The 21,770-nt window shown below is 36.6% G+C and overlaps 1 protein-coding gene across 1 annotated transcript in view; it reads left to right on the plus strand.

The window, feature by feature from the left end:
* Positions 1-21,770, plus strand: part of C15H9orf85 (chromosome 15 C9orf85 homolog) — a 59,401-nt gene that overhangs the window by 14,244 nt on the left and 23,387 nt on the right. The window lies entirely within an intron of this gene.

A 21,770-nucleotide genomic window follows, 5' to 3' on the forward strand; every position in this document is an offset into this window, starting at 1 on the left:
TTTTCATCTATCAACAGAGCCAGGGATTGTATAATTAATATCTGAATTCACTTCCAAAGCAATGGTGATTCCCAATTCTGCTTTAGTAATGCATTCTATGGCTACAACTCTTTAATCACTAGCAGTACTGTCCAACAGACCTTTCTGTGATAGAAATATGCCAGATAATTGCTATCCATTTTGGTAGCCAGTAACCACATGTCCCTATTGAGCACTTGAAATACAACCAACACAACTGGGGAATTTTAATTTTATTTAATGTTAGTTCGCAAATGTGAATACTGGTTACCATATTGGATAATATAGATTTAGGCCCTCATTTATAAATATGAGCTAAGCAGACTAAACTTTTCAGGAAAATAGAAACCATGAAGCACATGCTAGAAACCCTCCCACGCCCAGTTAACAGAGGTTATCTAAGTCACAGAAGAATACTTTTAAAAACTGCAATTGCAACCTCAAGTATCCTAAATTATATCCTTAATGATTCAAATAGCTTTCAAAGTCCAAAAACCAGCAAACACTGCTGTTGGAAAAAAAAAAAAACAAGAATCCTATAACATTGCTTAGAAACTACCACTGTGGTTGCAGAAATGTAAACATCTTAATAGGATGGCTGAATAGGACAAGGTTAAAGACTAAATTAGCGATTTGGGAGATCAAGCCAATGGGCTTGTCTAAAACCTAGTCAAAAAGGTCAAAGTGATAAAACTTATGAAATAAAATGTGATATTTGGAAGCTCAAGCTAAGAAAGCCACTCTGTCTAAAGGAAATACAGAAGCCAAGGTAGGTAAGAAAGAAATGATAAAAAGAAAAAAAAAAACCTCCAAAGTTAAGGAAAATCTTAGGCCTTCAAGTAGAAGGGTTCTATCAAGCGCTTTCTAGGAATATTGTGGGAAAAAGATGTTACCTAGACATATCATGGTGAGGTTGGTAAACTCCAGTGGTACGGAGAAATTGCTACCAGCTTTCAGAGGGACAAAAGAGGTTAACTATAAAGCAACTGTAAGTAGGCATCAGACTTCTCATCTATTATCATAAAAAGTAGGGCAAGTTCTACAAAATACGGTAACAGAGTATTTTGAATTTAGAATTTCTTACAGAGCTAAGCTATGGCTCACTCATATATCAGGACAAAAAATCATCCAGGCTGAAAGTTTGTCCAAAAAAAAAAAAAAAAGTATACATTTAGAGATGTACTCCAGAATATAAAAAGATGCGAGAGAAGAAACTAATGAACCAAGAACTTAGTAAAACTGGGTTAACTTTGAAAATGATTGACAATATGGTGGTGAAATTTAATGCTGTTGTTATATAGAATTATACAAATAGAAAGGGTATCTTTCAGAAGAAAAAAAATGTAAACTCATAGTTCAAGGTTTCACCGAAACCTAGGGATTAAAAATAAATGCGAGCTAACGAGCTTGTCTTGTTTGGTTGGCGGAGAAGCCATAAACGAAAAATCAGTATTGCTATCAAAATTTTAAAGTCTGAGTGCCTATCATTCTGGCCTTCGTAGTGTTAATACTCTAGCTGGGAGATAAGACCAGTGTACAAGAAGCATAGTAAGCAATCTAGTAATGTTACTAAGACCTTCTTATAATAAAACGCTTAAAATTAAAAATAGCTGATAAGTTCTTGAAGTAGATTTTTAGTTCGTTAGTAAAGTGATATTTGCACTGTAGTAGTATTTATGTAATGTAGCATTAAAAACATGGGATTTCTCCTCTTTGTAAAAAACAGTGACCTGGATTACTTTATTGTCTATCCTTTATCAAGTTACATGCATTTCATGGCCAGGCACAGTGGCTCATACCTGTAATCCCAACACTTTGGGTGGCCAAGGTGGGCAGATCACTTGAGGGTAGGAGTTCGAGATCAGCCTGGCCAACATGATGAAACTCTGACTCTAACTAAAAATACAAAAATTAGTAGAGCGTGGTGGTTGTGATCCTGTGATCCTGTGATCCTGTGATCACAGCTACTTGGGAGGCTGAGGCAGGACACTCGCTTGAACCCAGGAGGCAGAGGTTGCAGTGAATTGAGATTCTGCCACTGTACTCCAGCCTGGGCAACAGAGTGAGGCTCTGTCTCAAAAAAAAAAGCAATGGCTTATGTGACTATCTGCAGGAGCCGTCAGTTAGCCCTGGCTCAATGCAGATTTTTCTGAAAGCCCACTTTGAGAAATCAATTAGTTAATTTCTTATTTTAAACACTATTTTAACTCTAAGAATATATTGCTTGCTGTTCAGATTTATAGCATGCACTGTGAGGAAGGGACTATGCATTATGAATCTTCTGAATCTTTGAGATGCTTAGCGTAGTGCGGAGTATATACTAGCTCATATTTTTTCGGATTGTTCCTGTAGACAACAAAGAGATGGTCATGATACAGACTATGCTTAATTCTAACCTGTGACACATTTTACAGTTTAATATGTTGGAAGGTGTCCTAAACCTGGAGTCAGGGCCACACCAGGAGTAGACTCTTCACATGGCTACTGAGTCACTCTTTATATAACCTTGGGTGAGTTATAACAACTCTCTTTAAGTTAGAATATCAATAAATAACAGTACCACTTATTTTCCTTCACCCAAGGATGATTTGAGAATAAAATGAAAAGAATTATAGGACAAATTCAGATAGAGCAAAACTATAGAAATAAAATGTAGTATTTTATTACAAGTAATTTGCCTTCTTCATTGAGAATGTTTATTAATTTTATCCCTTATTTTTATATTCTTGTCATCAAAATTCTCTTCCTGCTGTTTCTTTTTTTAAGAGAGTGAGAAAATGCTCTCAACTGAAGTTAGGCAAGTCACATGTGAATACTGAGCATTAAAACAAATGAATCATGGTACAATCTAATTTCTTCCTGATGTGAGTTGACTCCTGAATTCATTATTATCATAAATAGGTTATGCTTGTGACATATTAATATGACCAGAGCAAGGCAACTATCTTTGAGGAAGTTAGTTAGTTTTAAGATGGTAATTGTCCTCTTACACCTGCCCCAAGTAAATGTCTTATGAAGCAGATTTTTTAAAAGATAAAATCATTTGGTTTGTGGACATTACCAATGATTATAATTGAAAGACTTAACTCCATACATCCCTATTAGGAAATAAATCTCATTCTTCCTTTTTGTTTAATATATGTTAAACAATAGTCAGTGGTTTGTCTCTTTTAAGATCACTAACTTGGGGCATACCATACCGGTTGGACAAGATCTCAAATGGTGACTAACTTTTAATGAGTGCTTATAAAAACATGTGTGTTGCCTCATGACACTACACAATTGCTGCTTTAGTGGTGCTTTTTGCATTCCAGTCGAATTGTACATAGGTTGGCCCATGTTGCTCACCATTTAGTTAGATCTTCATTGTTTAGATCTCAGTATATTGAAAATCTGGGAACAGCATCATAGAAAACTATATCCTCCTCTCTTGAAACATTGCTTAGCAAAAATTAGTGCTGTTCTCTAAATGAACTTTTCCAACTTTGAAGTTTTGTGACTTTTACATAATGTATAATACTCTAACGTTACTCTAGGCTAGGAACAAGCCAGCACGTTTGGCCCTATTTACAAAGCAGTTAATATACCAGTGTTAGAATAAGTCACAACACTATACCAATAAAAATGTGTGCTCTGCCAAGTAGTATATGTGTTTTATTTTAATATTTAGAAGATCTGAAAAGCTATAGGAACACATGTTCCACTTGTAACTTAATAGCATGCCTTAAATTTAAAGATCTTTTTATGGATTCTGCCTCTGCTGCTTCTGATTAATTTTGTGACCTCAAGCAAATCTCTTAATTCTTTGAGCCTTGGGTTTCTCATCTGCAAAACGAGGATAATTATACCTACTTCTAGCCACAGGAATGTTGTAAAAATAGCAAGGAGAATTTTTATAAAGAATTAGACATGTGGTTTATAGATTTATGGTAGCAGTCTTTTGAATAAAAATTATTTAGTTTGCTATTATTTTTATAATAAAAACCAAAAGACTTATTTTATAATAAACTTTGTAGCTAAATAATTTTTCCTTAAGAATGCTTTTGTCTAGACAGCTGACCAAAGTACAGCCATGTTCCATGCACATAAAATCACTCAGACTTGAGTAAGCAAAAGAACATTGACCAGAAACGTAAACAACCAAGCAGGGAGCTAAATGGTAAGGATACTAGAAGATCTGAGAAGATAGAAACTCATGCATATAGCTATATTTCCTTTAATTTTCATGTGGATATTCTCTATTGGAAGATACTGTTCCAGGTTCTCTCTCCCCTGTTTTTCCCCAAAATACTTGTTACTCTCCTGTTATTTATGATATACCACTTTCTGTATATGATGATGAAGGTATGGCCATGTGGACAGTAAAGACAGAAACAGGCCAGGTATGTTGGCTCACATCTGTAATCCCAACACTTTGGGAGGCTGAGGTGAGAGGATTGCTTGAGCCCCAGGGGTTGGAGGCCAGCCTGGGCAACATAGTGACATAGTGAGACTCTGTCTGTACCAAAAAAAAAAAAAAAAAAAGCCAGGCATGGTGGCACATGCCTGTGGTCCCAGCTACTAGGGAGACTGAGGTGAGAGGATCACTTGAGCCTGGGAGGTTGAGGCTACAGTAAGCCATGATCCCACCACTGCACTCTATCTGGGTGACAGAGCAAGACTCTGTCTTAAAAAAAAAAAAAAAAAAAAAAGAAGACACAAACAAAGGTTGAGAATCACTGATCTAGAAATTACCTACATTTCTTAGCATGTTCCTAATTTTAGATTCACTGGCAAATTTGGTCTGACCTTTGAACTTATAACTAAGGCAGAGGTAAGACAATGGAAAGAGTGAGAAAGAAGGAATAGTCTCCCAGCCTTCATGGTGTTTAGATTTGGCTTAAATTTCAGGAATAGGAATAAAGGCCAGAAACCATTGATATAAACTTTATTTTTCTGACCATGGAGGAAGTCAATCCAGAAAACAGATGATTTCTATACAGTGCGGTACCCATGTCAACCCCTGTCTGAATTAAGGGACTTTAGTCATACAGAGTGAGAATCTGGGAAAAATTACATCTGGGGGTGATGCCTTTTGATACATGATTTTGGAAAAGCTTCTTAAATGATAGCTCTTCTGGATTCCTGACTTATGCTTCTACCATATCTTTTCCTGTCAGTTCAGAGATTGTTCTGGAGACTGTTTCTGCATATGCTAGACTAATGTATCAGATATCTGAAACAATCTTCAGAATGTTTAGTCTGTAAACACTGTATGTTTCAAAGCTTTCTTTAAGTCACTTGTTTGGAGCTCAAAATTAATCACCCCAAAGAATCAATGCTTTGAATGGTGAAACTAAAAATCAGTCTAAGATTTAGTTTCCAAAAGAGAGGCAGTATGGAATAGTGGGGCAGATGATTAAATTTAGAGTCAGAGGCATGGTCTTGAGCCCTGGTTGTAATATTTGGTAGATGTGGGATCTTGGACAGATTATTAAACCTGCCTGGATTTGTTTCTTCCTATATAAGATAGGAATAGTACTATTGATCCCTCAAGATAGTTGTAAGGAAATGATTTAATTAATTGTAAAAATTGATTTTTAAGCAGAAGGTACTATACACTTGTCAGTGATTTATTTTTTCTCAGCTACACTAACCAGTGTTGTTTAAACTGTAAGAATCATAACTTTCTCAGGAAAAGTACATCATGTCCTTAATAGTATTCCCAGTAGCAGAGGTGAGGTAGGGAACACATACCTCTAGAAATGTCAGTTTGCTTTAGCTGCCTAGGGCAGTGGTTCTTAGACTTTGGTGTGCTTAAGGATCATCTGGAAAGCTTGTTTAAAATGCAGAATCCCAGGTGCCAGACATTCTTAATATATCTTAGGGTTGAGTCCAGGAATGATCATTCTTAACAAGCCTCATCTGTGATTCTGATAGATGTGCTCCTCAAATCATACATGAAACTATTCTAGTAATTGCCTTCTCCTGTATTTCTTGCTCAGATCTGATACTCCAGTCTACGTGAGTAGCTTTCCAAGGAGCACACACACTCAGATTGTACACGTAGGTCTACCTTACCTTGAGAAGTGGTCGGGGGAGGAAGAGATTATTTTCACAGAAGCTCATTCTGTCTGAACTCTTTCTTGGCATTAATCATACCTTACTTGCTCTAGTGCACTCCCCATCCCTTAACCGTAGGTTGTCAAAGTACTGTCTACACAACAGAAACTCCTGAGTTACAAAACCACAGTCTCAGAATGTAGGGCCTAGAAATCTGATTTTTGATATACTCTTCAGTAGGGCCTTATAGACACTACAGATTGAGAACTGGCTTAATAGTTGCTCTTCTACAGAGTCATGACTTTGCCTCAGCTCTGTACTAGGCATTTTGTGTGTAACCATTTATTGAATCTAGATCATTCCATCTTTATGAGACAGTCTACAATAATAAAAAACAAAACAAACAAAAAAAGCAAACCCTGGGGAAAGGAGAGAATCTAACGTCCAGAGTTACTATGTTATTTGATTCAAATATTCGGTTTTCAAGAAAAAAAATCATAAGGCATAAAAGAAACGGAAAATATGGCTCATTCAAAGGAAAAAAGTAAATCAACAGAAACCGCCCCTGAAAAAGAACTGATGGTGGATCTATTAAAGACTTTGAAACAGCTGTCCAAAAGATACTTAAAGAACTAAAGAAAGATGTGGAGTCAAGAAAATGATATATGAATAAAATATAAATATCAATAAAGAAAAATCCTAAAAAGAAACCAAAAAGAAATTCCGGAGCTGAAAGTAGAGTAACTAAAGTGAAACATTTACTAGAGGGATTCAAAGGCACTTTTCAGCAGGCAGAAGAAAGTATTCGTATACTTGAAGATAGGACAATGGAAATTGTCAAGTATGAGAAACATAAAAGAGAAGATTGGAAAAAAGTGAACAGAGTCTAAAGAATCTGTGGGATACCGTTAAGTGGAGCAACTTACATATCGTGGGGATTCCAGGAGAAGAAGAGAGAAAGTGGCAGAATATTTGAAGAAATAATGCCTGAAAACTTCCCAAACTTGATGAAAAACGTGAATATAAACATCCAAGAAGCTCAAAGAACTCCAAGTTAGGTGAATTTAGAGACCCACATTGAGATAAATTATAATCAAACTGTTAAAAACCAAAGACAAAGAATTTTGAAGGCAGCGAGAGAGAAGTGACTCATCATTTACAATAACCCCCCGTTATCTGCAGGAGGAAATGTTCCAGCTTTTTCCTGCTTCACAATTTTACAGATAGATTTATTCTTACCATGGATCTTAGCAACCTCATACAAAATTTGTTTTTTCTAAGTTGAGAACTTTCACCTTTTCACTTAAAGGAACCACTCCACAGCTTCTCTTTGGCATATCTGAATCGCTAGACTGTCCTTGGGCTTTGGGGCCATGTTACGTTGGGGCCATGTTACGTGTAATAGTAACTTAACACATAGCCAAGGAAGTTATATTCAGGAGATATTTTGTCCCCTGTAGAAACTAACAATAACATCATAACATACGTCTTTGAGTTGCTTTTCAGAAACTTGGACTCACACTAGATGGATGTGCTGGCGCATAGACCTCAGATAAGGGGGAACTGAGAACTAAACTCTAACTGCTATTGGTTGTTCTAATTTTCTTTCTGAGGAACCTTCAGAAGAAGGTCATGCCCATAAGCCAGAGCTGACTTTTTTTTTTCTGATCCCAAATTTTTAGACAAAGTTTCACCTCCTTAACCAATCACCAACCAGAAAATATTTGAATCCACCTATGACCTGTGTGCTCCCACTTCAAGATGTCCCTCCTTTTTAGGTCAAGCCAATGTATAGTCTCCATGTATTGATTTATGACTTTGCTTGTCACCCACCTTTAAAAACCATTACCTGGACTAGGCACGGTGGCTCATGCCTGTAATCCCAGCACTTTGAGGGGCAAAGGTGGGCAGATCACCTGAGGTCAGGAGTTTGAGAACAGCCTGGCCAACGTGATGAAAGCTTGTCTCTACTAAAAATACAAAAATTAGACGGGTGTTGTGGCAGGCACCTGTAATCCCAGCTGCTTGGGAGGCTGAGGCATGAGAATCACTTGAACTGCACTCCAGCCTGGGCAACGGAGCATGACACTGTCTCAAAACAAATAAACAAAACAAACACTGTCTCAAAACAAACAAACAAAAAAACCCTTACCTATAAGCCATCTGGGAATTCAGGCACGAGCTGCCCAGTTCTCTTTGATTGGCACCTTGCAATAAATGCCTCACTTTCTGCTGTCAGTATTTGGCTTTGCTGAAAATTTAAACATGTTTTTCCATCAAAAGACACCAACCAAGTAGAAAGGCAACTCATAGAATGGGAGAAAATGTGTGCAAACCATATATCTGATAAGGGATTAATAGCCAGAATATATGGTCGAGGACGGTGGCTCACATCTGTAATCCCAGCACTTTGGGAGGCCGAGGCAGGTGGATCACTTGAGCCAAGGAGTTTGAGACCAACCTGGGCAATGCAGCAAAACCCTGTCTCTACTAAAAAATACAAAAGTTAGCCAAGTGTGGTGCCATGTGCCTGTAGTCCCAGCTACCCAGGAGACTGAGGTAGGAGGATTGCTTGAGCCTGGGAGGCAGAGTACGCAGTGAGCCAAGATGGTGCCATTGCACTCCAGCCTGGGCAACAGAGCAAGACCCTGTCTCAGGAAAAAAAAAAAAAAAAAGCCAGAATATATAATGCTATAACTATTACTCAACAACAAAAGAAACAACCCAATTCAAAAATGGGCAGAGGACCTAAGTAGACATTTCTCCAAAGATATACGAATGGTCAATAAGCACACAAAAGCATGCTTGTCACTAATCACTGGGGAACTACAGACGAAAACTACAAGATACCTCTGCATACTCATTAGGATGACTATTATTTAAAAACAAACAAACAAATTAACATGTTGTGAGGCTGTGGCAAAATTTGAACCTTTGTTCGTTAATCTTCATGGGAATATGAAATGGTACAGCTGCTCTGGATAACAGCACGGTGGCTTCTCAAAAACTTAAAAACAAAATCATTATATGATCCTACAATTTCGCTTCTCGCTATATGCCCAAAAGAATTGAAAGCAGGGTTTTAGAGATATTTGTACATCCATGTTCATAGCAGCATTATTTACAATAACTAAAACCTAGAAACAACTGAAGTATCCATCTAGGGAAGAGTAGATAAGCAAAATATGTTATATACATACAATGTAATATTAGCCTTAAAAAGAAAGGAAATTCTGACATATTCTACAGCATCAAGGACATTATACTAAGTGAAATAAGCCAGTCACAAAAAGACAAATGTTAGCCAGGCACAGTGGCTCACACCTATAATCCTATACTTTGGGATGCTGAGACAAGAAGATCACTTGAGGCCAGCAGTTTGAGATCAGCCAGGACAACACAGCGAGACCCTGCTCCCTCCCCCCAAAAAAGACAAATACTCTATAATTCCACTTACATGAGATACTTAAAGTGATAAAATTATAGAGACAGAAAATGACATGATCATTGCCAGGGGCTAGGAAGAAGGGAAAATGAGAGTTATGTCTTTCAGATTTGGAAGATGAAAAGAGTTCTAGACATGGATGGTGATGGTTGTACAATATGAATGTTTTTAATACCACTGAACTATACACATAAAAATCGTTCAGTTGGTAAATTTTATGCTATGTGTATTTACCAGTGGAAAAACATGGAAGCAAAATAACTCTTGGCTGTTTGGTCTCACTTGCTCCATCTTTACTCTGTAACCCATCTTCTGTGTGAGAGGCCACTTCAGTAATACAGATTATATAAGGAAGTAAAGAGATACAAAGGTGAAAGGAGAGGAAGAAGTAAAAAAAGTGACCTAAGATTTTTTTTTTAATCTAAAGATTTTTAAAGATGAGGTTTGGTACACAAGAGGAACAGATTGTATTGCTAATTGAGTGATTGCCGTTTAGTCTTTGAATTTGAGGTGTCTCAAGGATCTCTGTGAGGAGAAAAATGGGTATCTTGCCTGCAATCTGAGACATCAGAACTTCCAGAGAGACATGAGTTAGCACTAGGGACATAGTTTTGGATGTAGTCTTCGTTGAGCTCATTGCTGAGGCTGTAGTTACGCATTCAGTTGACCTGGAGAAAATAGTGTGAAAAGAAGGGACTGAACAGGGTTGAGAGAGAAAGTTGATGACTAAAAGAAGGAGTTGTATTGGCAAGATCTTGAGAAGGAGCAAATGGGATTGAAAGTACTACTCTACTTGTAGAGAGAGTCTTTTTTTCAGGAAAGACATATTATTTCTGGATAAAACCATTGGCATTCAAAATTTTGAGGAAGGAAAGGTGTGCTTCCCATATTACTGCTGCAACAATATAGCTATTTGTTTCCATTTACATGAGTTTTTCTTGGGTTATTATTTACTACGAGCATCTCATAGTTAATAATGAAGATAGGTCAAAGATAATTTTAAAACTTTGCACTGTAGGTCCTTTCTTAAAAATATTTTCTAATGTTCATAACACACCTTCCTGAATTGGAATGGAATGGAGAAAATTAAAAATCTTCATACTGGAGTCTTTGTTCAAGCTTTTTTTTTTCTTTTTTTGAGACAGGGTCTTACTCTGTCACCAGTGGTATGATCACAGTTTACTGCAGCCTTGACCTCCCTGGCTCAAGCAATCCTCCCACCTCAGCTTCCGAGTAGCTGGGACCACAGGTGTGCACCACCTTGCCTGGCTAATTTTCATTTTTTTGTAGAAATAGGATCTCCCTGTGTTGCCCAGGCTGGTCGCAAACTCCTGGACTCAAGTGATCCTTCCATCTCAGCTTCCCAAAGTGTTGGGATTATAGCCCTGAGCCACCTTACCCGACCTGTTGAAACTTTCAAAGTTGTGATAGATTTATCAGTGCAGTGTTTGTTAGAATGCTTCACAAATATTTATTTGTTAAAATACAATGCCAACCTATTTTAATTTCCTTAAAAGTAAGTAAGAAAAATATACTTGGGAAAATAAAGTTGCTTAAATAGGTTTTCTCAACTGCCAGAAAAAGGTACTGCCACAGCATGTTTCTGCCTGTAGGTAGGTGTGGCTCCACTTTGTGTATGCATTAGGTTTGTCAGTGAAAATCTAGGTAGTTTGCTTGGTTGCTGAAATAAAGCAGTGGTTAGTTTGTACACAGACCCTGTCTGCATAATTGCAACTGACAATAGCTTTACCCACTTATTGAAAGAATAGTTCTCTGTTTGGGATGATCAGAACTCATTTTATATTCAGTCTTTGGATAAAAATGTGATTGTTCATTTTTGTAGATGTCATTTGTTAAAGATTCTAGCAGTAACAAGGAAAATGGGACAAGGGAAATAAATATTATTTCTTGACTAGAAAAAGATAATTGTGAGTATATTGAACAAGAGGATCATTTTGAGTATTTCTAGTATATACTTTCACTTCTCAGTTTGTTATTGGTGTTTTAAAAACTTGTGATGATTTTAGAGTGAATGGGAGCAAGATGGACTAAACTTCAGAGAATATTATTTTAGCTCACAGTGCAGATCTATATCACCTATATTTTAGATATCTTTTAATTACATTTTTATAGATAAAAAATCAAATATTAGTTACTGAAATATTGACATATGTATGCATATCAGGATTTTTAGGGTAATAAATTTGCTCAACTTGGACTTAAGTTTTTGTGAAGAATTCTTATAAATGTTGATTACTTTAGTTATGTGGAACAAATGTAATTTCCTAAAAAGAAGAAAAAGAAGTAAGCTAGTAATAACTTTGATTTTATATTTTTCCTTAAGTGACAATAAAACCAATTTTACTACCAGAACTCATTTCAAAAGTATTTCTGGGCTATTTGTATGACTAGCTCATTTTGTGAAATAATAAAATACATAAAAATAGTAATGCTCAGTAACTTGTCCAAATAAGGTATTTTTGAGGATAGTGCACATTCAAATTATTACTTCATATCACATTTTAAAAGGGCTTATAGGTTTGAAAGTGTTCATATAGTAGGGGTGTTCTGTCTATTGGAAGTGTAGTAAGTTGATTATAGCAAGAATTTTAATTCCTTTTTCAAAAAGGAAACCATGAATGTCTTCTATTCTTTGAAAAAATCTTAACTGCCAGGATAAAAAAGCAAAGCAAGTTTTTACAGACAGTAGTAGGAAACATTTGCCTCACTATCCAAATAATTATGTGTACTCATTCTAAGTTTGGTCATTTTTTAAAAACACAAGTCAGTTGAGTTGAGTAATACACAAATTTGAGACTTGTTGTATACTTTATTATAATAGCAACAATGTTTACAAAATAAAATCATTTTGTAATGATTTCTGTATTGGTACATTGGCAATTAAAACAAGAACATGAACTATTTTTTTCTCTTATCCGTACATGTAAACTCTTTTTAGAGAAACTTAATAAAGGAGTAGTACGCACTTGACCAAAGAAAGGGACATTTATTTTTTACTATGAGATTTTGCATCTAATAAAATTCCTGTTATTTTCTTACAATGTTGTTGATATGGGACCAGAACTTGTTATGTATAAATATAATGGGATGAGAATTTACATGTTTATTAGAAGTTTTCTGATATTTATAGCCCAATATATTTAAAATACATATATTCAGAAATTGGAAACATTTAAACTGTCAAATAATAGATAATAGGTTAAGTAAATTATAGTATTACTCTGAGAGACTATAGTACAGCCAATAAAGACATACTTTGAAAGTATATATATTATGGAAAAATGAATAATAAGTTATAAAACAGCACATGTGGACAAAATGTGAACTTATGTAAATGTGTACTTGAAGTGCTGCAAAGTATAGAATCTCTGAGTGATAGGACTTGTCTTTATTCTTTATCTGTATTTTTATAAAATTTCTATATTTTGAATATTTATATGTAAAGATTCATATTGTTTTAACTCTATAAAATTGATCTGTAGAGGTATTTTTCATCTATAAAAGTAATAAAGTCTAGTAAAAAATAATATATATACAATACTATATTATTGTATGATTTTCTTATGTGTGATTTTCTTATTATTGTATGACTTTCTTCTCTTGTGTTCTTCTAAGATATATAAATTCTCCAGCACCTGAGAACCAAAACAGACAAAACCAAAACCAAAGACATTGGGAAAAAAACTCCAAATTACTATAGAGTATGATTCCTCATGCATATATATTCCAAAATCATTAACCAAATATTAGCATATGGAACTCGTCAATATATAAAAAGAACAATATATTACAAATGAGTGGGATTTATCTAATAAGGAATGGAATGTTCATGGACTGAAAAATTGAGTGTTAAGATGTCAGTTCTTCCCAAGGTTGATTTACAGTTTCAGTGTAATCCTAATCAAAATCATAGCCGAGTTTTTTGTTGTTGTTAAAATCAACAAACAGATTCTAAAATTTATATAGGAAAGCAGAGGAATTAGAATAGCCAACAATTTTGGAAACAAAAAAAGTTGGAAGAATTGAAGTACTGATTTCAAGACTTACCATAAAGCTACAGGAATCAACACATTGGTGAAAGACTAGACACATAGATTAATGTGACAGGATCTGAATCCAGAAGGAGACCTACACATACTTAATTTTTGAGAAAGGTACAAAGGCATTTCAATGGTGCTGGAACAATTGTACATCTGTATGTAATTTTAAAAGAACCTCTACTTGGATTCTGCACTATGCACAACCAAAAATTAACTCAAAATAGATTATAGACTGAATGTAAAACATAAAATTATTGAACTTGCAGAAGAAAACAGATTAAGATTTTTTTATTCAAGAGTCAAAAGGTATGATTCATGAAAAAAAATTGATAAATTGTTCTTTTTTGAAATTAAAAAGATCTGCTCTTAGGAAAAACTATTAAGATAATGGAAATGAAAGCATGGATTGGGAGAATATATTTGCAAAGCATACATCTGATAAAGTGCTGTTAATCCAGAATATATTAATATATCGAACTCTCACATCTCAAAAATAAGAAAATGAGTGATCCAATTTTAGAAAAAAAGGCAAAAGATTTGAATAGACACTTAACCAAAGAAAATACAAGGTGGGACCAGGCACAGTGGTTTATGCCTGTAATCCTGACTATATGGGAGGCTTAGACGGGAGGATCACTTGAGCCCGGGAATTTGAGGTTGCAGTGAGCTATGATCATGCCACTGCACGCAAGCCTGGGCAACAGAGTGAGATTTTGTCTCTTAAAGAAACAAGCAAACAACCCACGATGGCAAGTAAATACATCAAAAGATGTTCAACATTATTATTCATTAGAGAAATGGAAATTGAAATCATAATGAGATAACACTACATACCTATTCGAATGACTAAAGTAAAAAATAAAATTTCAAGTCCAGGAAATAATATAGAAAAACTATTTTCATATATGACTGGTGTAAATGCAAAATGGCACAGCAACATTGAAAAACTAATAGTTTCTCATAAAATTAAGCATTCCATTATACAACCCAACTATATCATTCCAAGTAATTAACCCAAGATAAAAAATATGTCCACACAAAACTTGTATGCAAATATTTATTAGCACTCCAAACTAGAAACAACTCCAACTGTCCTTTAATTGGTGAATTGAATAAACATTATGGTAATTTATACAATGGAATACTATTCACCAATAAAAAGGAATGAGCTCCTCAAATGGCTATATACTTAACCATTTCATTTACATGACATGCTGGAAAAGGCAAAACTGTAGGAGCAGATTTGAAATCATTATTACCTGGGAGGTAGGAGAAGGGATTGACAACCAAGGGGAATTAGATAACTTTTTGGAGTGATGGAAGTATTGGAAGTTTGGTTGTCAGATTCATTAGAACTGTATACTTAAAATGGGTGAATTTTTTGGTATGTATGTACTTCTCAAAACTGATTTAAGATGACAATCTTTTTTAAAAAATTAATATAGAAAGAATAGAATTCGAGTTAGCATTCTTCATCGCTTAGTAAAATGGATGATTCTGGCAAAGATCATGAGTGGATGCTAAAACCATGAGGGAAAGTGTTACTGTGGTACAGTACATTAACATGGCTTCCATAGATTATTGTAGTTGTTATAATTTGAAGAGATCTGGGTCACCACCTTAAGCAAGTTATCAAATTCAGCATTGCTGACAAGGCGAGAACTGTACAGTATGTGCCTCCTGACTTGGAGTAATACGAAGTACACAACAGTAGCAGCATCACCTATGAATTATTCTGATCCAAAAAATATTTAAACTGGATGTAATTATGTCTGTAAACCTAACTTCTACTTTATAGGAAATAAAACAATGAGTTAAATTACAGCATGAGAAAATGGACAAATTCAGAGTGTAGGATATTCTCTAAAATGACTTGCTTGTTACTTTCAAAAATATTCATGTAATAGGGGATAAAACATAAATAGCTGAAAAGAGAGATAACAGATAAACAGTACTTGAATACTGACTGATCCTGATTTGGCGAGGAAAAAACAGCTCTGAAAGCTGTTTTGGAGCAGTTGAAATTTCAGTATAGACTGACTACATTCAGTGACATTAAGGAGTTATTTTTCATTTTTCTTAGGTGTGGTAACAGTATTGTGGTTAAGTGCATGAAAGTCTTTATTGCTAGGATATGATGAGTATTAAGAGTGAAGTGTCTTGATGTCCATAAGTTATTTTACCTGTACCCATACACACAAAAAGCAAAAAGGTAGTATGTTAATAATTGTCTCTGGAGTGTGCATATGGTATGCATTGGTATTATTGTTTTCACTGTTTTCTGTAAGTTTGTTATTTCTCATAATAGAAGGGATTGCTTTTAGAGCTAAGTTGAGAGAAATAGTGTTTATTGAAGATGGCCTTATGATATACAGTGCATTCCTGTAGATCCTATGACTGTCAGGGATCTGTACCTACATTGTCCACCTAAGAATAACTTTATTGCACTCTGTTTTGGCATTATAACACTGGCCTACGTTGAGAACCAGGATAGAAAACAGTTCTGTGAAATGCTTTGTGTTGTAAGGACGTTTTTGAGAGCGTCGCTTACCGTATCACATGGTGTAGGAAAGATGAAACTTTGCATTTCAGTAACAAGAATAGTTGTGCTGCTTCTGAGAAACTGGATTTTTGGCATGTTACAGACAGTGAGTTATGTTTTACTGGGTGCTAGAAAGCTCAGACTTCATTTGTGGCCCATCTCTAACGAGTGCACTTCCAGCTGCACTCCTGACTGCTTTGTAATCTCCCTTCTACCCTTACTTTTCTCTCATTCTGATTCCCTCATCTATTTTTTGGTTGTGTTTTATAAGATACTTTATATCCAACAATGTTCTAGCCATATTTAAAGGAATTTAAATAATGTAGTTTATGATTTGAAACTCACGGCCTAAAGCCAGGTGCTGTGGCTCACACCTGTAATCCAAGCACTTTGGGAGGCCAAGGTGGGAAGGTGGGCAGATCACTTGAGGTCAGAAGTTCGAGACCAGCCTGGCCAACATGGGGAAACCCTGTCTCTACTAAAAATACAAAAATTAGCTGGGCGTGGTGACGTGTGCCTGTTATCCTAGCTACTAGGAGGCTCAGGTAGGAGAATCACTTGAACCCGGGAGACGGAGGTTGCAGTGAGCCAAGATCATGCCACTGCACTCCAACCTGGGCAACAGAGTGAGACTCCAACTCAAAAAAAAGAAAGAAAGAAACTCACAGCCTAAAAGTCAGATTTTTACGTTATTGTTATTAGTCACGTGAGTTCTTGCCCCCAAATCCAGGGATCTTTTATCCTCTAGCCAAATTTAGAATAAGGAACTGTTTCTAGCAAATTTCAAAGCACATACTTTTAAATATGATTAAATAAGATATAAAAGTTTCTATTTCTGAGCCGGGCGCGGTGGCTCAAGCCTGTAATCCCAGCACTTTGGGAGGCTGAGACGGGCGGATCACAAGGTCAGGAGATCGAGACCATCCTGGCTAACACGGTGAAACCCCGTCTCTACTAAAAAATACAAAAAAAAAACTAGCCGGGCGAGGTGGCGGGCGCCTGTGGTCCCAGCTACTCCGGAGGCTGAGGCAGGAGAATGGCGTAAACCCGGGAGGCGGAGCTTGCAGTGAGCTGAGATCCGGCCACTGCACTCCAGCCTGGGCGACAGAGCCAGACTCAGTCTCAAAAAAAAAAAAAAAAAAAAGTTTCTATTTCTGGAGTAACAGTGTAGCAGTAGTAGCATAAAATACCTTATTTTAGGGGAAGAATACTGCAGGGAAAAGAACAAAGCCAGTTTATGGAAATAGATTTTTAGCATTGGATTTGGCATTGGAATTTTTCTTTGAGAATTTCATTTTTTAAATTATGTTTTTGTTTTTTTGTTTTCAATTAAAAGGAATAAATAAGCCTTTGTTTTACCTTTGGAAATTCTGAAAGAATTATGTACAAAAAAAATCCTAAGAAAAAATTATTTTAGTTGCTTTTGAATGGTATTCAAATTTCTTTTCACCTACCATAGTACCTTCCTTCTGTTAAATGATACTTTGTATTTTATAAAATATTTTTCAGCATCAGCATATTGGTACAGATAAAATATTTACAATTTGCTCCTGCTACCTTCTTAGGAGTTGAAGTCCTTTCTCACCCAGCTTCTTTTTTTTTTTCTTCTTTTTTTTTGAGAGAGAGTTTCGCTCTTATTGCCCAGGCTGAAGTGCAATGGCACGATCTCAGTTCACTGCAACATCCAAATCCCAGGTTCAAAAGATTCTCCTGCCTCAGCCTCCCAAGTAGATGGAATTACAGCCATGCGCCACCACCCCAGCTAATTTTGTATTTTTAGTAGAGACAGGGTTTCTCCGTGTTGGTCAGGCTGCTCTTGAACTCCCGACCTCAGGTGATCTGCCTGCCTTGGCTTCCCAAAGTGCTGGGATTACACTTGTGAGCCAACGCACCCGGCCCTTTCTCACCCAATTTCTGTATGGCATTACTGTGTTAAAGATGTATTGTTTGACAACAAATAGAATGCTTAAAGCAGCAGTAACAATGCTTACTCTAAAATATATGTTGTACGGCCGGGCGCGGTGGCTCAAGCCTGTAATCCTAGCACTTTGGGAGGCCGAGACGGGTGGATCACGAGGTCAGGAGATCGAGACCATCCTGGTGAACATGGTGAAACCCCGTCTCTACTAAAAAATACAAAAAACTAGCCGGGCAAGGTGGCGACGCCTGTAATCCCAGCTACTCGGGAGGCTGAGGCAGGAGAATGGCGTGAACCCGGGAGGCGGAGCTTGCAGTGAGCTGAGGTCCGGCCACTGCAACTCCAGCCTGGGAGACAGAGCAAGACTCTGTCTCCAAAAAAAATAAATAAATAAATAAAAAAAATAAAATAAAATATATGTTGTATGGGCCAGGTGCAGTGGCTCAGGCCTATAATCCCAGCACGTTGGGAGGCCAAGGAAAGCAATCAGTTGAGGCCAGAAGTTTGAGACCAGCCTGGCTAAATGGCAAAACCCCATCTCTACTAAAAATACAAAAATTAGCTGGCATGCTGGTGCACGCCTGTAATCCCAGCTGCTCAGGAGGCCGAGACAAGAGGATTGCTTGAACCCAGGAGGCGGAGGTTGCAGTGAGCTGAGATCGCCCCACTGTACACCAGTCTGGGCAACAGAGCAAGACTGTGTCTCAAAAAAAAAAAAAAAAGATGTAGGAATGATGGCTAGAGGCCGGGCGCGGTGGCTCAAGCCTGTAATCCCAGCACTTTGGGAGGCCGAGGCGGGCGGATCACGAGGTCAGGAGATCGAGACCATCCTGGCTAACATGGTGAAACCCCGTCTCTACTAAAAATACAAAAAACTAGCCGGGCGTGGTGGCGGGCGCCTGTAGTCCCAGCTACTCGGAGGCTGAGGCAGGAGAATGGCCTGAACCTGGGAGGCGGAGCTTGCAGTGAGCCGAGATCGCGCCACTGCACTCCAGCCTGGGTGACACAGCGCGAGACTCCGTCTCAAAAAAAAAAAAAAAAAAAAAAAGGAATGATGGCTAACACGTTTTTAAGACATTATGTATGTATTAAGTAGGCATGCTTTTTGATGTTCCTTAAGTTTATTCTAACTTTGAAAAGTATTCATTTGATAAATAAGGGTTTCTTCTTTCACTGTTTCCTAAGTTCAGTGGACTCTTCCACTGAAGATTTTTTTTTTCTTCAAAAATCTGGAAAGTAGCTTGTTGAACGAACTAAATGACCTTTATAAGCTTTTGTATTTATAAAACTTTTGATTTTATATTTGGGCAGACTTCAATTTTAACCTTAATTACCTATGATCTTCTACCATGAGGAATATACTAAAAGTAATTGCCAAAATAGGGTTAATTGTAAATATAAAGGTGAATAAGGTAAGATTGTCATTTCCTTTCCCCCAGGCAGAAGGATTCCTAAAACTAGGATTAACTTTCTTTGCTCACATCTCTGGAATTCACTTCTATTTTGGCAAAGTATGGTAAAACAGGTATACACTTTTCTTTCTTCTGTGCCTATTTTTAAGTGAAAAATACTATTGTTTCTCATTCTTACTCTCATTAATTTCTTAACACATAAAAATCAAGTTTAATTTGATAGTAGTGCCTGTTAGTCATGTGAACCCTGCACAGCATATCTCTTTATACTGCTTCACACATCACTCACAGGACAAGTTCCCACAAAGACTTGTTTTGTTCTACTGTTGATCCACCCTAAAGAAACCAGTTTCCAAACTGTGCACAGCTTTGTAAATCAAGATGAACTGGTCAGAAATTGGATACAGAAACAAACAAGGAACCAAAGAATGCTTCCTAGTTAACAAGCAGAATGTGTTATATGTAATAAAATTGCAGGTAATGAAATGTTCTGTGTTCTAAGGATATTCCAATTAGGAAGTATAATATCACATTCATATTGAAGTCATAGTTCAAAGTCAATCACTTAAGGAAATATAAGTAATGCTTAGTAAGATGTTCTGGACAACAGAGTAGACAAATGATGCATGTAAACTTTGATTCTGTGTTTCTTAGCTAGCTTTGTCCATGATAACTATTAGTAAGTACAAAGGTTGAGAGGATGAAGAGTTTGGTGTGTAGGTACAGATTCCCTTCTTTCTGGCAACAGTTAGGGGCCCAGAGTAAGGAGGGAATATAGTAGCATGCGGAACTGGGACTCTTCATCTATGTCCAGAAGGAAAGAATGCACCTATACACAATTCGTAAGTAACAGAATGTATTTCTCATGACAAAGTTAAATAATATGTTCACACTTCCTGATGGTGAAGATTCCTTGAAGAAAGAGAAAAATTAAATAAAATGAAATATATTCACAGCTTAATTTATGGTTTTTCACAATATTCCTGAAATATTTTCTCGTTGAATAAATGTTTTTTCAAATATTTTATCTTCTTGTTTAGAACTTTCAAGAATATCAAGCGCTATTCAAAAATTGTTTCTTTCAGATGATCTGATCTAAACATTGTGTTTTTAACTTAATATCTAATAGCCTCCCAAAGAATCTGCATACTTGTGATGCATTTCTTTCTTCCCCTGAGAAATTTAAAAAGAAAACAAAAGAAGCAAAGAAAATTTTAAATGTCTTCTGTTCATTATTCCAACAATAGGCAAAGACCAAGCTTCCACAGTCAAAGCAAAGGAGAGAATTCTCAGAGTACTCAGTGAAAATATATAGTCTGTGTCCTGAATCAAATGAGTATGTTACAAAATATAAAACTATTAGAGAAAATACATGACACATTTAAATTTTTCCTATCTTCCTTCTTTTCCAACACATTTTGAAAAGAAAATTATAATAAAAAAACTTTAACTTATAAAGCCCTTTCTCTACCACAGATATTCACATATGAATACATATTTTTTAAGTTTGAAGAAACCAAGTTAGTAGGGGGAGATTTTCTAAAACTTTTCTAACATGAGAATTCAAAAGGATAAAATTGAAAAATGAGGCCGGGCGCGGTGGCTCAAGCCTGTAATCCCAGCACTTTGGGAGGCCGAGACGGGCGGATCACGAGGTCAAGAGATCGAGACCATCCTGGCTAACACGGTGAAACCCCGTCTCTACTAAAAAATACAAAAAACTAGCCGGGCGCGGTGGCGGGCGCCTGTAGTCCCAACTACTCGGGAGGCTGAGGCAGGAGAATGGCGTGAACCCGGGAGGCGGAGCTTGCAGTGAGCTGAGATCCGGCCACTGCACTCCAGCCTGGGCGGCAGAGCGAGACTCCGTCTCAAAAAAAAAAAAAAAAAAAAAAAAAAAATTGAAAAATGAAATGCCTTTTTGCTTCCAGCCGCTTCTCCCTGACACCCCTTCCTCAAATTTCAGTCTCTGTTCTCTTCAACAAACTGTCAATTCAGGACAGCCCAATTTCTCAGTTTAATTCCAACTCACTGGGAGGATTTGAATTGTTGAAATGGTAGTCTTCAAATATGAGCAAGCTTTTCTTTTTTATTATTATGTTTTTTTTTGAAATATAACTTACATACTATGTAATACACATATCTTAACTGTGCAGTTTGAGTTTTGACATATGTATACATCATAATCAATGGGAAGGTTAAAAATTTTCTAGATGAGGGCTGGGCCCAGTGACTCATACCTGTAATACGCGCACTTTGTGAGGCCTAGGCAGGTGTATCATTTGAGCTCAGGAGTTCAAAACCACCCTGGGCAACATAGTGAAAGCCTGTCTCT

Source organism: Theropithecus gelada, chromosome 15 (assembly GCF_003255815.1).
Source record: "Theropithecus gelada isolate Dixy chromosome 15, Tgel_1.0, whole genome shotgun sequence".
NCBI classification, from domain to species: Eukaryota; Metazoa; Chordata; class Mammalia; order Primates; family Cercopithecidae; genus Theropithecus; species Theropithecus gelada.